The sequence below is a fragment of the Lacerta agilis genome, chromosome 1 (genome assembly GCF_009819535.1).
Source record: "Lacerta agilis isolate rLacAgi1 chromosome 1, rLacAgi1.pri, whole genome shotgun sequence".
NCBI classification, from domain to species: Eukaryota; Metazoa; Chordata; class Lepidosauria; order Squamata; family Lacertidae; genus Lacerta; species Lacerta agilis.
This window is the reverse complement of record NC_046312.1, coordinates 22158514-22177946: the sequence shown is the minus strand read 5'-3', so window position 1 is coordinate 22177946 and position 19433 is coordinate 22158514. Positions and strand designations below refer to the sequence as shown.

The window sequence follows — 19433 nt, the reverse complement described above, 5'->3', positions numbered from 1 at the left end:
TTTAAACATTAGATAGGAACATGCTGATGTTGAATATTACCTTGACTAAAAGAACTTGCTAGGCTCCGGAATAGCTTGAAGTTGACCTTGATTTTCTCCCCAACTCCTCAATAATATCTTACATTCCCACAGAATGATATCCCAGGAGAAAAAGTACAGTTCTGCTTGGCATACATCAATGTGAACAACATATCTAATAGAAAGCAAAGTATCTTCATGTGGCAAAGGGAAATTGACTACTTGACCTAATATAACTTTTCTATCTCAAGATTTTATTATCCCATTATTTATAAATTCTCTTCTTAGAATTATATTTTCCCCAATGATTGAAAATATTTTAAACTCCAAGACCATACCCATATTCCATTTCAGACTGAAGTACTTTAAGCAAATCTGTCGACAATGATAAAAGCAAAATACAAAGATAAATAAAAGAAGACATCCCAGGAAGTAATATTTCCTATGCAAAGACTGCATTCTTTAGAATGAAAATGTTTGGATAATTAAAAAATAAACTGCTTTTTTGTTGAGGATTCTTACTACAATATGTTACTCACACACTTATTCAAGAGTGCTACCGGTATCAATTTTTATTTTTTTATACTTATCTATATCTCACCTTTTTCCCTGACAGGGACTCAGGGCATCTTACAACTAAAATGGAAACAGCAAAAAATAAAAAATAAAAATAAAAAATTGGGGGGAGCAATTACTTAAAAACAATAATAGAATTGAAATAAAATTAACAGAGGATGCACTCCTCAGTTAAAAAAATGGAGTGTAAATTTAATTATAATTTAACTCAAGTTCTAGAGTGCCACACTAGTAAAAGGTTAAATGTATCAGTCTGAACTCGGGAGTGGTCCCATATGAAGAAAACAGAATCAAGACATGCCATGACTTTAGGCTGAGAACTGCAGCACATAAGTTTGAAAGCCGATTCCTGTCTCAAATTATTTCCAATAACAGCTTCTGAAACATGGAAGAAAATGAGTGGAAACAAACCTCCAGTCACCAAATACGCTAAGAGTTTAGACCAAAGTGGTACCCTTCCAGAAATTTTGAACTACCAGCAAGCATAGCCAATGATGGGAGCTGAACTCAAAAACATCTGGAGGGCATGAGATTGGGAAAAGCTGGTTTGGACTCAACGTTTCCGTTAAGGGATTGGTATGACTGCCACTTCTCAAGTTCCCATGCCGTGGCACTTTAAGCAAACAGCAGATACACCACATGAGAAGAACCACATATGCAAGGGCTGGCATTATGGTGCAGTCTTCTGAGCAGGTTTCATGAAATTCTGGGCTGGTCCTGACACAGAGGTAGTAGGTGCATGATAAATCAAATTCATTTGAAAGAAAGTCATATCTGCTAAGGAACATATGTGTGTATATATGCTCCCCAGTGGGCTTTTCTTCCTTTCGCCCACACTCAATTATATGTGCAGTTATATGTGGGCAAAGCCCCAATGGGACTGGGACAAAGCACTGGGTTATAAATGTTTTTTGTGGGATTGTCTAGAGCAGGAGACAAGACATAGAAGGTGGGAGAAAGGAAGAAGGTGGCTTGCACCACCTGAACGTAATATTATATTGGGTAGTGGAGCTCTCACTGAACATTCACCAAGGCCAAAGATTTGGGTTCTTTCTACCCCATCCCACAAAACAATGCACTTAATATTTCTTCCATAAAATAAAAAAATATTTTGTGAAGAAATGAGTAGACCTGGATATCAATTTAATGTTCTCACACTCTCTAAATGGTGCGTCTGCAAAGTTATTCACAGTATTGTCCCCAAGACATTTCTTTCTATTAATACTATAAATAAATTTTGAGCTCAAGGTTATTATTGTACCTTGCAGACAAAAGCACTGAATGAAGACTTTTCTCTTATTGCTCTAGCTTTCCATACTGCAGTACTCAAGAACGTAACTGTTTCTATCTCATATTCTGCAACCTTCTTTAAGCCCATTAACTTCTCAAGTTCCGAGCAAAATGCATAAGGGCTGTTACTTTAATAACTTGGTAATAAAGGGATATGATTGCACACAATGGACATTTCATTCATGCAGCATTAATTGAAATGAAATTGTTGATGTATAAGTTACTAACTACTTGATTAAAAAGAACTGAGGGTTGTATCCCATGCTGCAGTGCTGTCCAAGCAACAGGCTTCCATGTGTACAACAGAAATTCCCCTTACTTTCCTGCTGCCTACAGCCCCCCCCCCCCCCCCGTGTGCATTCAAAATCTTCCTGAGTATTAGGGGACCATCCGAAGTGGTTTTATTTTGGGGAGGGGAGAGGAAAGGACATTCTGCTGCACAAGCAGAAACCCACTTACACAGCACTGGACACAATCCTGAAGCCACATGGCTAAAACTATGACATGAACAGGACATATGAAAGCAGAGAACAGAGATTTACAAATTCAGAAAAAAATATTCCAAAGAGAAGGAACTACTGTAATTATGTACTTATGAATGGTTTGAAACATTCTCAGGAATTTTCCTTCCTGAGAAACAATCTCCCTGTTGTAAATCCCCACACTGATGCCCCAATTCCCCTGAATCTTGTAGAAGTTTGGAGGTTTAGTGCAAGAAAGAAAACTCACTAAAAGCAACAGAAACAAGTTGGTCAAAGGCAGTTTCCCTATCAGCAACTTTTACAACCCACAAACTATTTTTTTTTTTAATTTTGGGTTGTTTAGAAACAGCAAATTGGCAAAGATCTACTAATAGGGAACTGCTTAAAACCAACTATACTGGAGTCCATGTCTTACTGGTTTAAAATGTTTTTATTTTTAAAATATCACAATCCCTTTAGTAACACTAGTCCATACTCAGAACATAATACAACAGCTGGAAAACTTTAAGTGTGATCCACAGTGGAGCCCATTTACATTTTCTTGAACTTTTCATCCATTTAATTCAATGCATGTTATCTCTTGATCACATCCAAGAATAGTTCAGTTCACTTTTCAAGTCATCTTCTTAGATACTTGCAAGTCGTAGAACATTACTTTTGTTTGTCTTATCACTTGCAGAAAACTAATAGCATTACAGCATATCCTGAATACTTCAGGCCAGCAAACTTGTGACATATCCTTTATAATTTCAGTGGAACACCTTCAAATCATCTTCTCCGCTTGTTTCAAACATGCATTCTAAGATATTTATTTCAGGATTTCTCTGTGCAGCACTTGCAAATTTCAGAGGTTTGGAACAGTGGAAAAGGGCTGCAGAATTAAACCTCAGAATACCACCCTGCCCTGTGTGTAGAATTCATTTTACAGCATTCTGAATCCTGGCTAGCGGTTCCAAAAGGCAAAGGAAACCCCATACACAATTGTCATCAATCAACTTGAGAAACAGATATCTCTGTGCAAGGAGATAAATGGGGCAAAGAACTACTGTCACTTTTGGGGATTGAAATAGGACCTTAGGTGGAATGCCGTAGTTCATTAGGGTTACTTTGCCAGAGGCAAAAAATGCTTGCCAGCTATGGCAATTTTCCTTTCCCAGCACAGACATGGTGCTAGATGGCAATTCTGCAGAATTTCTAGAAGTGCTGTTATCCAGGCATTATTCATAACTGGTAATAAATAGTATGAAATATTTCTCCCTGTATGAACTTTCAAACTGCTGTGCAAAGCAAAATGAATCCAGTCCTTCTTAAAAGGAAGAAGAAATAGATCATTAGAGTTGCCGTGGATCTCACATGACTGTGGCTGTAAAGATGTGAAATGGCAGCAAAAAGTTAAAATTAACTTGCCATAAGGTAAGTCATATATCCTTATACAAGTCGGGAAGATACTAAAACGTCTAGGTTATAGAGGATAAACAGAGGAAATGTAAGGGTAAAAATCTTGTTGTTATTGGACCCCACTGAGGTACCAAGGTTGGATGGGCTTTTGGGGTGGGCAATATTGCCAAAATGTTAAGCAAATATGGCTTTGCAATTAGAAGGTCTCAAGTATTGCCCCAAAGGGCAGTAGTAGTAATTTAAAAGAAGAAATCCTGCCCAGGGCATCATTTTCCATAAGACTTTCTCAATAGTGGTTCCCCATTTATGGAGCGCCGTCTCTGGTGAGACAGGTGCAGTGCATCTGTCTCCCTCATTTAGTATGAATTTTTAAACATGACTGTTCAGGCAGTATCTGATACTGTTCTGGGCAACCTTGAAATTATTAGCTGTGAAGATATCAGACTGTTTCAAATGTTTATATTTATTTTATTTCTTAAAAATTGCTTTGCTTTGCTGCTTTGTTGCCACCCTGGGCTCCTTTGGAAGAAAGGGTGGAATAGAAATTTAATTAAATAACAAGAATAATAAAAATGATAGCAGAATTTTATCAATCTATGAACTCTCTTGCTTACATCACCCCCTCATGCCCATCTCTTCTTTTCCATACTCTTTATTTCTTTTGTTCTTCTGGTTCCAGTATTTTCATTCAAACCCATGTTCCCTTCCTCCTTTATAATACCATTTCCCATCACATCACATTATTCTGGAATTCCCTTGTCACCAACACCCACACAAATCCATCTATTTCCTCTTTCATAAATGAAAACAAAAACCCAAACCTTGCTTAAAAGTCACCTGTTTTCTCATGCCTGCTAAATGGAACATTCCACTCCCCGCAGCACACACTCTTACTTCCTCATATCTGCTAATTCCTGTTTTCCTTACTGTCTCTCCCTTACTCTGCTTGTGACTTGGGACAGCATCATGTTACTTTTTCTGTTTATAGTTTAATAAATATAGCCAGTAAAAAAAGGAAGAAAGTAAAGAGCTGTATCATCAACTTTGGGGGCATATCATCAGCCTTCCATCAGCTGATGACCCAGCTAAGCCCCTATCTGGACAGGGATAGCCTAACTTCTGTTGTCGATGCTCTAGTAACCTTGACATAGCTCACAGCAGCCCCAAACTCTTGAGCTCAAGCAATCCACTAGCCTCAGCCTCCAGTTGTACCACAGTATTGACTTATATTCAACACTGAGTTGTCACCTTACAATATTCGGATAATGAAACTGAAAAAGAAATGAACACCAGAAAAGGCTTCAATACATTATTTTCTTCATGCTTAATTATATGTTTTAGAATAGCAGATTCTTCATTGCTCACTTCTGTTAAAATGGGGAAATTATTCTTGGTTGACTCATTTTAACAGCTCTGTTGCATTAACATTAGATTTTCTTATAAAAGGTCCCTGTGGATGTGGCACAGAAGGATTCCAGATTACAGATGTGAAATTGCCAAGCATGCCAATATTAATAAAAGAGAAATGAAGGCACAGATCAGTTAAATGGCTTCCTTGGAGGCCTGCAAAGTCTACCACCACTACGTACAGAAATCAGGTCAGCTGTGCCTTCTCCTGAGCCAAGTCAACTATCATGTATGCATAATTGCAATAACTATGAAAAATAAGGAATCAAGAAAATGGTGAGATCTTAAGCACACATTTTAAATCTGTAGAAAGGGCCTTCTGTCGGTTCCCTCACTGCGAGAAGCAAAACTACAGGGAACCAGGCAAAGGGCCTTCTCGGTAGTGGCGCCCGCCCTGTGGAACACCCTCCCATCAGAAGTCAAGGGAATAAACAACTACCTGACATTCAGAAAATACCAGAAGGCAGCCCTGTTTAGGGAAGTTTTTAAACTGTGATATTTTAAATGTATTTTAATGTTTGGTGGAAGCTGCCCAGAGTGGCTGGGGAGACCCAGCCAGATTGGCGGGGTACAAATAAATTATTATTATTATTATTATTATTATTATTATTATTATTATGAATTCTTCATCCAAGTATGTTTAAATTTCTGCATAAAGGGAATATATTCAAGCATTTGCTCACACTTTTATTTCCTATCTTACTATTACTGGATTAACCATGGGCCATCAGCATAAAAGCCCCTTTTGGACTATTTAAGGAAATATTAGAGTTTGATGAACTCGCAAGCAAGATTCGAAATATGAGCAGTATTGGAGAATACAGTATTGATGTGTTTGGTATAAGAAATAGAAGGCAGTGTGCAGCAGAGGGCAGGAAATTAAAACACCATGGGAAATTGGGGGGGGGGGGAGTAAGGAAAAGACAAACCTATTATGAATTGAAGTATACATGTTTAACTTCTGAAAATTAAATAAAAAATTATTATAAAAAAAGGAAAAGTATGAAACGAGCTTAAAAATATTTTTATTATACATCGTAAGTGATTTATATATTGGAAATATTGTAATGTTAAGGGCCGTACCTCATTGGTACAGCATCTGCCTTGCATGCGAAAGGTCTCAGCTTTAAGTTCCAGGTAAGGCTGAAAATGTCTCCTTTTCTGAAACCTTGGAGGAGGCAATACTGAGTTAGACGGACCAACCGTCTGACGCAGTATAAGGCAACATCCTATGTTCCTATGACTAAATATAGCATTGGAATTTTCAGAAGCACACGTCAATCATATTTTTGATATCCATTGCACTTTTCGGTAATATGAGATTTGCAAAAAGGAGCCAGTACAGCAGTTAGGATGCTGCACCAATACCAGGATATCTTGAGTTTAAATCTGCATTCAACCATGGCACTCACTGGGTGATCATGGACCAGTCATTATCTCTTAGCCTAGTCTAAGAGTTGTTCTGTTGAAGGGGAGGTCAGAACACTGCTTTGAGCTCTTTGGAGGAAAGACAGAATATAAAATGTTACAAACAAACAAAAGTGAATGGTGTGCCGCTGTTTGAAAACCAATGACTCCCCCTGTGCCAACTACTTTGAAGTAAAATGATGAGAGACAAGAATCTGTTCTCATATTTTTCTGCAGCTTTTTGGACACTTGCTCTTTATTCTCCAGCTCTTGCTGTTAACCCCTTACAATACTTGATTACAAGACATACATAGTTCCCCCCCTTGAATTACTTTTAACACATTAGTCCACATTTTTATTGCTTGTTGCTAAGCAACATTCATAACATTAAGATGTATGTTCAGTTATCTTGGAACATTTTCTTTTTCCCATATGTACTATTCTACTTCAAACTGCGATCACAATTGAATTTACTATGCCTTCAATTTCTTATTCCTTCCTCTGCAATATCTACACTTGCCCTCTCCACATTTTCCTCCCTAAATAATTTCTAACTACCAATAATGATTAACACACATATACATGTACATCGAGAACATAGAATAATAGAACTGTATAGTTCGAAGGGACCCTGAGGGTCATCTAGTCCAAACCCCTGCAATGCAGGAATCTTTTGCCCAACGTGGGGCTTAAACTCATGACTCTGAATTTAACAATTATCCAAACCTTAAAAAATACGAATAGAAAGACCAGAGGTAAGAAAATTATACAAGCACAAATACTAGAATAGCAAAAGGTTTACCAAAACCTACAGCAAAATTCACTAAATTAATGACTGGATAAGTTAAGAATGTATGTATAAGGATATAATTGATTTTATAAGAAAAGGCAGGCCATAAATCCTAGGGTTGCAAAATGAACAACATTCAGTTTGCATAAATGCTTAAAGGGAGAAAAAGGACAATGATGTTGGAAAAATAAGATTTCCAACGTCCATTTCTAATCACATTTATGTTGAAGAGACCCACTGATTTTGATGTAACATGCTTCCATAAAAGTGCAATTAATATTGCATCGTATCTGCATCTGTAGAACTCAAACCATTAGTTTCTCATTTGTAACTGTAAGCTTGGCTTCTGTCTTCAACTGGACAAGCCTGGGTCAAGGAACACACGCAGATTCCTTACCATGAAGTGAGTTAAATTTAGAAGCTACTCACGACAACAAAAGGAAGTAGGAGGCAGCCATAGTGGGCTTCTTAAGAGATGGGTGTTTGGGTCACACAGAGAAGAACAGGAGCACACTTTGGGGATTTCCAAAAGCGAAAATATTTAAGGAACATACTAAACCAAATCTATATTTGAAATTACCTAAACAGTTTTATAAGATGCTGACAAAATCTGAGCTATTTGAATTTAAAATCTGTAGAGAATACCTGTATATGAAAGTAAACAAAAGCTGTGACTCCCCCCTCTGAATAATGAGGCATACAAGGGGTTTTTTATTGTAGGGCTGAATATGGGGTGAATAAAGTACCTAATAGGCAGGAGGAAATCAACTCCTTGGGTTGCACTCAATTGTGGCCTGAAATTCAAGAACAATCTTCATATAAAAATATCAAGCAATTTACATTTAGCATGTTGAAATAAAATACTTGTCTCAGGTACATCCTCCCAGTGACCCTGTGAAAGATTTTCTGTCTCTGGATCCGTTTTTAGTAATTTCTTAATGAATACCGCTGAAGCAGTTGGACAATCTACTTCAGGGAGGGATATAGAAGACTGTAGGGGAAAAGAAAGGAATTGTTTTCTTTGCATCTTTATCTAATGTAAGCTAGTGTCCTGTTTTCAGAACATATGCCTACATGGCCTGTTTGGGTTCACAAAGATGCATTTTGCATCTCATTCTATAGAACCAAAATGTGAAGAACTGTGAACTTTTTACTATTATTCCAGACCCAAATAAGAGTTATGACTTAGGAGAAAAGCATGACAGCAGATGTGTCAGCCACTAGAGACTATTCCGCAAAGATGATGCTACATGTACATACAGCTGCATGCACATTTAAATATGCAGCCTGCAACACAATGGCCTAAGAAAGGACAGCAACAAAGAAAAACTACTGCAGACATCTCTAGAAGTGGAATGACATTGCACTGTATACTATGTTCCCATGGCAACTAGCCATGGGAAGATGAATGTTTCATATTCACTCTGCTCTGCAGTACATGTCTAAATCAAAATTTCATAAAGAGCACAAGATCTTGACTGAAGATTATCTACACAAAACCAGGTTATTTTCATATTACTGAATAATTATAGGCCAGAAACAATGAGGTCATTTTGGAGCAGAGGAGACAAAAATATGCCAGGCATTAGTATGCCTCTAGTGTGTGATCCTATTCATCCAAGTGTAAACTAGCATAAAATGCAGAACACAATAGAATGTACTATCTGCTTCTGGTTAATGTCATCTCACGTATCCTGATCCAAAGAACCATGGAAGCAGAAATAATAATCAGGTGCAGTACAGAAGGCTGAGCCACGTAGGGATTCTTATGGGGTAAAGTATAGGATCCATGGGTTATCTCAATGTATGAGAACGCTTTTTCACCTAATATACAAATAGGGCTCTATACACGCATTTGAAGAAATCTGTTTGCAGAACCCTGTTTCCACAATTCTATTTGCTCAACTGATACCATAGACTTGCAGAATAGCATCAATTCCTTTTTATATTTTTGTCATCACATTATAGAAGTGAATTAGCAAACCTAAGATTTATTTTTTTTAAAAAATGTTCCTGATTAACAACTTTGTTTTGATTAAAGACTGCCTGTGGGTGGTATTTTCTTGACAGCAATAGGCAAACTTTATTCTCTTGTTAGAAAAGTGGATGCATGCACATTCATTGGAGAAGGAAATGGGGAAAAGACAGTCCAGGACTTGTTGGCATCTGTCTGTCTCAAGAGACAATGGGGTGCACCTCAGGGGGGGGGTGTGTGAAGTCAAACTGCTGCATTAGCAGCACCAAAGTGACTTCCCCGGGTGCAAACCTGGGCGATGTGTATGGCAGTCCTGGGCTGCCCAGAAAATATGACACACCCCTCTCTTGGTCTTGCTGATGTGGTCCAAAGAAAGGCCGAGCAATATGTTTGTCACCAGCTCAGATGCACGAGTTGCTGGAAGGAGGTGTACAAGACTCCATCCAACTGCCTTAGGGACTCCACTTCGGATTTGTGTAGGCTTTACTCCTTAGCCTTTTCTTTTTCTGAAGATATGCTGCAAGGCAGCCAAGATTTAGGAGCAGATTTTTCCTTCTCCTTTTAGAGACCGAGTGCCCAAACTGCAACCCAAAACCCACTTATTTATCACAAAGTGCCAACACGGCAATTTAACCTGAATACTGAGGTTTTAGTTTAGAAAAAAAAAACCTCATACGTTAGGGTTAATGTAACCCTTTCCATTGATATATAATTTTATGATATAATTCAGTACCTTTTTTCTAAAAATAATGTTTAAGGATACTCTCATTTTGACTCAAGAAAATCACCATTGAGGAAAATAAATACAGTTCTAATTGGGGAAAATAAATATAGTGAATTTTCTTCTCCCATTAAATACACAAAATGTTTAGGGGTATGCGCTCCCCCTGCATCCCCACAGAAAAAAGCACTGGTATTACTCCAAAAAAAGTAGTTATGAGCCATCAAATTTTGGAAACACATTTTTTCCAGAAGGTTCGCTGGAGGGCTGTACTAAGAGCCACTAAGAGCTTGGGGGGGGGATTGTCCAGAGTTGTTCAGCTTGGGGTGGGGGTATTATCAAGATTTGTTGAGCTTTTTGGGCGGCGATTGCAGAAAACCGCTCACCAGCATCACAGACTTACACCAATCATCTCCATCGCAACGGCAGCAAATCGAAAACAGCCCTTGACACAGCTACCAATCACATGCACTCTTGCTGTACAGAATCTCCTGCCCGTGTCTTTCAGGAGCCTTGAGGAGGCGGAGAATGGCGCTCCTCGCTCCCAGCCCGGAACAGGAGGTGTGGTGGGCAAGACACGCACATGTCCCTTCCTGTCTGTCTGTCTGTCTGTCTGCGTTCTCTCTCTCTCTCTTTCACCCAAAGACCGGTTGCTTTCCCACTCCCCTCCCCCCTTCTGTGTCAGCTGGTTGGCGGGCGCGCAACTCCCCCCCCCCCGACGCTGCTGCGGGAGGCACACGCTCTACAGAGCCCACTTTGCCAAAACCCAGCAACGGCCCTGCTTTGGCGGCGGTGCGCATGCCCACAGAGAGGGCTCTGAATGCCACCTCTGGCATGCGTGCCACTGGTTCGCCACCACTGTCCTAGATGAACTCCCTTCCCAGGTTGATAGGGTAGTAGTAGGTGTGAAACTTTCCTCCCTTTTTGGCCTGTGCTTCTTCTCATCCTTTCCATTATTCTTTTTATGGGTTCACACTTTTAAAACGAGCACTTCACAACAAAATATGCAAGCCTTTCTGGAATGCCTTTCTTTTAAATGCTCTCTGAATGACAACTTGCAGAGGAGATGCCCATTTTGAATTATAGCATAAACACATTTTGCTGAAATACAGTGATTTATTGCCATATCATTTTTTCTGACCTGCTACATCAATTTAAACCTGTGCTAACAAAAGAAAACATTGTTGAAGTCTATGCTACCAAACAAACAAAAACTGCCACTTGTTCCATGTTAGTAAGACATCTAGTCTATACATTAGCAATCAACAAATTGCTTTCCCATCCCTTTCTGTCAACCACCCCAGAAAGCTGAAGTAGCCAGCAAAACACCAGGAACACTTAATATTGACAAGGTAGCCATGCACCTACACTAGTGATAACCTAGGCAAAGAGGTTCCAGGCAGGACAAGAATAGCACTGCCAGTAATTGTATAGCTCCAATACTATGCAGCGTAAAGATAAACTGCTTTATATGCATTATAGCACTGTGACACCAGATGGCACTGTGGAGTCCCATTTTTCGCCAACGGGATTTCCCTATATGAAGTTTACAACACATTTAACTGAATTGCTTCTTTGATGTGTCTAGATCCAGCCCTAGTATGCCTGCTATCTGCTAGGCTTGGTTGACTGTTGGAATTCAGAAACAAGGGAGGGAAATTAATATCAGTTCAACATAACACTTTTGCAGATTTAGCCCACATGAAGTGCCTGATGTGTGCTTCAGACTTAAGATAACAAACAGCATAAAAGGAAACTGATGTGTATTCACTGCTATAATAATAATGTATCTTCTAGTCTAGACACTAGATCAAATAATGAGCTTAACAGTAACCTCAAACTCACCTGAGACAAATGGTTACATGTGTATAACATATTTTACCTATCTCAAGTCGGAAGGATCACTGGGGAGGGAGAGCTACCGGTACTTATCTCATATGTTATCTTCTATATAAGCGTCCCTGAGCCAAAGTCATTTTTTATACCTTGTTTTATATATTACCCTGTACTTAAAATAATGATGCACTGTACAATTTTATTTTTGGTATTATTTCTAGTATGTTGACTATAATAAATTGAATATGATATTACTCAGAATTCAACAGCATTGGTTAATATGAACATCTTGAAAAGTTACATTGAAAAACCATACTGTACAAGATGGAAGACAATTCTGATTTCCATTAAACAATGTCAAATTCATGTATTATAGTTTGTCCTTTTTATTACTTGCCTAGAAAAGGCTATTTAGCACCACCAAATGGTTCAACTGATCTATTAATGCATGTTTATTTTGGTGCTCCACATTATAAAGATTTTGTGTACAAACTGGTAAAACTTTCATGGCATGTGTCGTCTTCAGAATGTATTCTGTTTATAACAAATTAGAAGACTTTTAATCAACAGGAAGAAAAAATGTCTACATAAACACTGCTATTTCAAGGAACATATAAATTAATGTGTACAGTTCCGTAAAAATACTATTTTCATTGTGTGTGTGTGTGTGTGCGTGTGTGTAATTTGCATGAGCACATACATAAACACTCTCACTGGCTCATACCTGTGTCTTGGCCCCAGTGGGCAACTCTTGGATTTGTTTGTATAAGTGTGTTGTATATTCTTAAGTGCTCGGCATGTTATATACTATCTCTTAATGGCCTGGTCTCTGCACTTTAGTAGGGAATATTTTCTAACTAATGATACCCTTGAGAGTTTTTCCTGCATGTGAAAACTTTGCAACAACTGGAAATGCTTAGCAAGAATAGAAAGCAGCAACATTTAGCTAAGCATAGTTTATCTTCTCCCCTCTCCTCAAGTCACTTGACTCATAAGATGTACATTGCTGGATTATTTTGTATGATCTGTTCTAAATCTGCCACATAAAACCTTACTTCACTCAGGCTTATATCACCTACATGTATTTCACTATCTTGTCTGATCTGTCATATGGATGACAGATAAAATAAAATAAATTGTATGCATCACACTATGTCCTAATGACATGGATGCCATTTTGAGGCATTTCTTAGGTTCTCATCTCATCTAGTTGGCTTCCAGTTGACACCCCTTTGATTCAGGAGACCTGGACCAGGGATGATATAACATTAAATGGACATCCTTCTTTTATAAGGGAGGCCAGCATGGGGCTTGGGATCACCATTGTTGAGGGGTGAGGGAGGTATGGCAGTGGGGGCAGATACCATAGGCGAAGGGATTTGAGATGTGGAGATGCTTGAACCCCTTCCAATCTGTGCCCCATCCTGAGGGACGAAGGTAGGGTGAGCAGGGATTATCCACCTCCGTCACTGGTGTTGTGCAATGCCAGGTCTATGGGCAATAAAATCGCGACCCTGTGAGGCTTTTTTACTTCGCAGGGGGTTGACCTGGCTTGTGTGACGGAGACCTAGGTGTGCAATGGTGAAACAGCAGCCTTGCATGAGACGGCGAGGATTGCTCTTTCAGGACTCTGCCAGCACCATCAATCTCCGGCATTGAATGTGTTGGCCTGATGTGGGGCACCAAGGAGAGCTTGGCTGTCTGGCTGGTGTACCAACCACCTAGCACGCTGGCAGCCACCCTGTCAGGCCTGTTGGAGGTGGTGGCAGGCTGGGCCTTGGAGTTCCCTAACCTATTGTTTTTGGGGGACTTCAGCGTCCATGCTGATGCTGCCCCCTCCTCACGGGCTTTGGACCTGGTGATTTCCATGGCGACACTAGGGCTCTCAGTTTGTTTTGGGCCCCACACATCAAACAGGCCACATGCTGGATTTGATCTTTGGTGCAGGCATAGATGTGATCATGTCCTCCCCTGTGAAAATGCCATGGTCTGATCACTACACTCTGAAAGCCAGGATTGACTTCCCGCCCCCACCCCGCTTGGGACTGCTGATTCTTTTAGATTTGACATGGTCAACCATGAACTTTTGGACGACTGCCTTATTGATGTGGGGATTCAGGGCACAGTCTTGCAATGGCTGCACTCTTTTCTTTGAGGTCAGGGACGGAGGGTGGCGCTAGACGTTGACGTTGCGGCACCCCTTGGTATGTGGAGTGTCGCAGGGCGCAATTCTCTCCCCGGTGTTTTAAAACATTTTTATGCACCCCCTTGCGCAGCTTGTCTGGAATTTTGGGCTGGGTTGTCATGAGTATGCAGACGACACCCAGTTTTATCTGTTGATGGACGGTCATCCTGACTCGGCCCCGGACACACTGACCAGATGCTTGGAAGCTGTGGCTAGATGGCTGCGTGGGAGCAAGTTGAAGTTAAATCCTTTGAAGACAAAGGTCCTCTGGCTGGGTCAGGATGACATGGGGTTGGGGAGCCAACTCCCATCTCTTGCAGGGGCTCAATTGGTGCCAGTGCCTTCTGTCAGGAGTTTGGGTGTAACCTTCAACACCTCCCTCTCTATGGAGGCGCAGGTTGCAGCTACAGCAAAGGCGACATTTTTCCACCTTTGCCGTGCTAAGCAGCTGATCCCTTACCTTTCTCACCCTGATCTAGCCACAGTGATCCATGTGACGGTCACCTCCAGGCTTGATTACTGTAATTTGCTCTACGCGGGGCTGCCCTTGAAGCTGACCCAGAAACTCCAGCGGGTGCAGAATGCCACTGCGAGGCTCCTTACATGGTCCTTGCTGCGGGACCACATTCATCCAGTGCTATACCAGCTGCACTGGCTCCCAGTGGAGTACAGGGTCAGGTTTAAGGTGCTGGTTTGAACCTTTAAGGCCCTATACGACCTAGGACCCTCGTACTTATAGGACCATCTCTGCTGGTATGCCCCGTGGAGGACTTTATGGTCTGCAAATAATACTATCTTGGAGGTCCCAGGCCTCAAGGAGGTTAAACTGGCCTCAACCAGGGCCAAGGCCTTTTAGGCTTTGGCCCCAGCCTGGTGGAACACTCTATCGCAGGAGACCAGGGCCCTGCGGGACTTGACATCCTTCCGCAGGACCTGCAAGACAGAGTTGTTCCGCCTGGCCTTCAGTCCGGGCCCAGTTTGACCCCCCCTCTATGGGGCCCTGTAAGTTACCTCTTTGGCCCTTTTATTGGTGCATGTGAATAATTGGGGTTCCTGACCCCTATGGTTGTAATTTGTGGGCAATCATTTTATTTTATCCTGATTCTAATTTTTAAGCTGTATTTTAATCAATTGTTTGATTGTGTTTTGATGTATTTGATATTTGATGTTAGCCAGCCTGAGCCTGGTCTTGGCCGGGGAGGGCAGGGTATAAATAAAATTTTACTTACTTACTTACAGGTTGTTCTTTTTTAATCTGAAATGCTGGGTAATTTGGAGGGCTTTTTGTGGAGCCACCAACCAACTGCATCTGGCACTGTTGGTTGGTTACGGAAATCTGGAAAGAGCTGCACCATGAGGCTGGGTTCGGACAATCAGAGACAAACCTTGGCTTCCCTTAGGACCACAGAGGAGCAAAGCAACTGGAAGCTCCTCTCTGAGAACCCACATGCTCACATAGTGCTGCTAAGACACAATCTGGTTTACTGTGTTGTCCAGGCAAGGTTACTGAGACATTTTCATTGAGCTGTATCACCATGACACCAATATCTCTTTCCTGGGCAATCACTGCCAATTTACACCCTTTAAGCATATATGCAAAGTTTGCCTCAAATGTGTGCCACTTTCTAAAGGTAAAGGACCCCTGACAGTTAAGTCCAGTCACGAATGACTCTGGGGTTGTGGCACTCATCTTACTTTACTGGCCGAGGGAGCCGGCGTTTGTCCACGGGCAGTTTTTCTGGGTCATGTGGCCAGCATGACTAAGCCGCTTTTGGCGAAACCAGAGCAGCACACAAAAACACCGTTTACCTTCCCGCCACAGTGGTACCTATTTATCTACTTGCACTTTGACATGTTTTCGAACTGCTAGGTTGGCAGGAGCTAGGACCGAACAAAGGGAGCTCATCCTATCGCAGGGATTCGAACCGCTGACTTTCCTATCAGCAAGCCCTAGGCTGTAGTTTAGACCACAGCGCCACCCTCATCCTGCACCACTTTCTAGTTACTTATAATTAACTGCATTGCCGTTTTAATGACCATTCACCCAGTTAGGAGAAATCTTTTTGGAGCTGTTTGCAATACATTTTTGTTTGTCCCACCATGAGTAGTTTGATGTAAAATATATAAGATTACTTCATTTTATATAAATCTTCTGGATTATGAAACTACTTGGAAATCTTTTATCCAGAGCACAGAAGGGACAACACACATTTAACATAATCTCTAAGAGAAAAAAACTTACAATTTTTGCAAATGTAAAAGCAGCCCATATATTGTAAGGTCAAAGTAGGTATATGGTAGCAGCACCATAGAGTGTACTACTGTATGAGCCCTAAAAATTACTAATTTCCTAGGTGGGAGAGAAGGAATACAAATTACGTGCCTTCGCGGACGATTTGATGCTATCCCTGCAAGAACCAGAAGGCAGTGTCCCCAGAGCCTTGGAATTAATTGAACAATTCGGACTTGTAGCTGGCTTTAAATTAAATAAGCAGAAAACCAAAGTTTTAGGTAAAAATCTGAGTGCAGAACAGATCCAAAGAATTCAAGAAGCCACAGGCCTCAATTTTGTTAAATCTGTAAAATACCTAGGTATCAATCTCACAAACAAGAATTTGAACCTGTATAAGGATAATTATGAAAAATTGTGGATGGAGATAAAAAAAGATATGGAGATCTGGACAAGACTTAAACTGTCGTTAATGGGAAGAATAGCAGTGGTTAAAATGAATGTCCTACCAAGGATGCTGTTCTTATTCCAAGCCATACCAATTTTGGACAAACTAGACTGTTTTAAAAAATGGCAAAAGGACCTATCGAAATTTATATGGCAGGGCAAAAAGCCAAGAATAAAATTCAAGATTTTAACAGACTCTAAAGACAGAGGAGGCTTTGCCCTGCCGGACTTAAGGCTTTATTTTGAAGCTGCGGCCTTTTGCTGGTTAAAGGATTGGTTTAAACTAGAGAACGTTGATGTGTTGGACTTGGAGGGACATGATAATATGTTCGGTTGGCATGCATACCTTTGGTATGACAAGGTTAAAATCCACAGAACTTTTAAGTCTCATATTGTGAGAAAATCCCTATATCAGGTTTGGACTAGATACAAAGACTTGTTAGAGAGAAAGACTCCTAGATGGATCTCTCCAGTGGAGGCCAAGGCATATAAGAGACCGAATATGTCTGCAAACTGGTTAAGATATATGGACATACTGCAGCAGGAAGGGGACTCCTTTAAGCTAAAAAGCTATGATCAAGTAAAAAGTCAGGTCCCCGACTGGCTGCACTATTATCAGGTTTATGAAACATTTAAAATGGACAAAAAAGTTGGTTTTCAAGTAGAAAAATCAAAACTGGAAACAGAACTGATAGAATCGAACTTCAAAAACCTTTCCAAAATGTATAACCTTCTGCTAGAGTGGCATACAAAAGATGAACTGGTTAAATCCTCAATGATAGATTGGGCAAAAGATGTAGGACATAATATTATGATGGATGACTGGGAGAGATTGTGGCAAAAAGGTATCAAATTTACTGCTTGTCATGGTTTAAGAGAAAACATAATGAAAATGGTTTATAGATGGTACTTGACACCAGTTAAGATTGCTAAGATGAATACCAAAATGTCAGATGTATGTTGGAAATGTAAACATGCGAAAGGTACCTTTTTTCATATGTGGTGGTTGTGCCCAGCGGTAAGCGCTTTCTGGGATAAGATTTATAATGAGCTTAAGAAGGTAATGAAAGTTACCTTTTGTAAGAAACCAGAGGCATTTCTCCTGAGCATAACCAATGAAGAGATACCCAGTCAGGATAGAGTGTTTTTCATGTATGCCACAACAGCAGCTAGAATTTTATTGGCGAGAACATGGAAAGGTTGGAGCCTTATTTGCCCCTACGGGTTCCCATTGTTGCGCCCGGTGAGAGAACATGGAAGTAAAAAAAAACCTGAGGCTTCTGGCTTCAGAGAGAGAGAAAGATTTAATTTCTGCATGCAGAGGTACTTCGGTGTTTAGATAGCCAAGCAAGTACAAAAGTTAGTCAGTTTACCAGCAGTTCTTATACAGTTTTCCAACTCATTCCCCCCACCTTCGGAAAACTTCCTCTTGTCCATATAAGGAACATTTCCTGTTGTACATATAAGGCAAATGACATTTAGCCAGAGTTGGTTCATGCGCACTCCAGCAAGGCCATCCTATCTCTTGACCTAGACAACAGTTCCTCTCAATGAAGGACAGCTACAGTACTCTCTGCGTAAGGTCTACTGTTCTTATCTCCAGACACTTAGTAAGGCAAAGCTTGCCAGAGAGAAGTACAATGCAGATCAAAGTTCACAGCTTTACAGAGCAGTTTCATACAGAAAAGCTTAACAGGGGCACTTTTATACTTAATACATTCACTGGACTAACAATACATTCAGGTAAATATATAGGTTAGCTAATTAACCCCTTCCATTCCCTCCTCTTCTTCGGACCGCTGGAATTCTTTCTCCAGCGCGTCCCTGGGAAATGACTGATATTCTCTAGCAAGGGCAATGAGCTAAAGAATCCATGACACAACTTTATAAATCACCATATGCATGCATTGCATTAAACAGAAAATACAAAGGCAAAATAACAATGGGGGACACAATATCAACAGATACAACAAATACAACTAAGGATATTTTACATCGAATATTCCTAACACTAATTACAGAAACTGTTCAGCTGGTCACATTATCTGGTAACTGGTCAACACAAATTAAGGCAATATGATCATTCAGTCCTCCCATTCAGTGTTCTTTTCCTTCCCTTTCTTCTATTGGCGTGCACAGGGCCAATGGCCCCTCCCCTGTGCATTGGCAGCAGGTCTGTTGCTTCTTGGCCTTTGTTGCTTCCCTGGATCTTCAGCTTCAAGGGATGTTTCAGCACACTGTGGCAGGTCCTGTCTCTACATGAGGAGGCGGACACCAGCCACTTTCACCACTGGCAGTGTTGTCAAAAAGACTCTGCAGGATCTTTGCCACTTAGGTTTCAGAATCTCTGCATAGGGATAAAACTAGCATAGCAAAGCTACATGGCATTAGGGCACCTGCTAAAAGAATAGGAGATAGTTACAGAGATTATATCTGCCCTTGGAGGGTGGTGTCTTGGGCTCCTCCTGCCTTTCTTTTGCCTCACAGATTAACCTCACAGGTATCGATATTAATCACACCTCAGTCCTCCTCCCTGTTGGAGGCAAGCTAGAATAACCCAATCAAATAAGGACAGCCTCCCATACACTCACAAGATATTACTGACCATGCCGGATCACTATCTCCTCGAAATACAATATTCTTCCGCAATAATTATCCCATAGCTCTTTGG

At 40.6% G+C, this 19433-nt stretch overlaps 1 protein-coding gene across 4 annotated transcripts in view; it reads right to left on the bottom strand.

Annotated features, from left to right (window-relative positions):
* The window catches only part of EFCAB11 (EF-hand calcium binding domain 11), a 58689-nt gene that overhangs the window by 18985 nt on the left and 20271 nt on the right, over positions 1-19433 (bottom strand). The window lies entirely within an intron of this gene.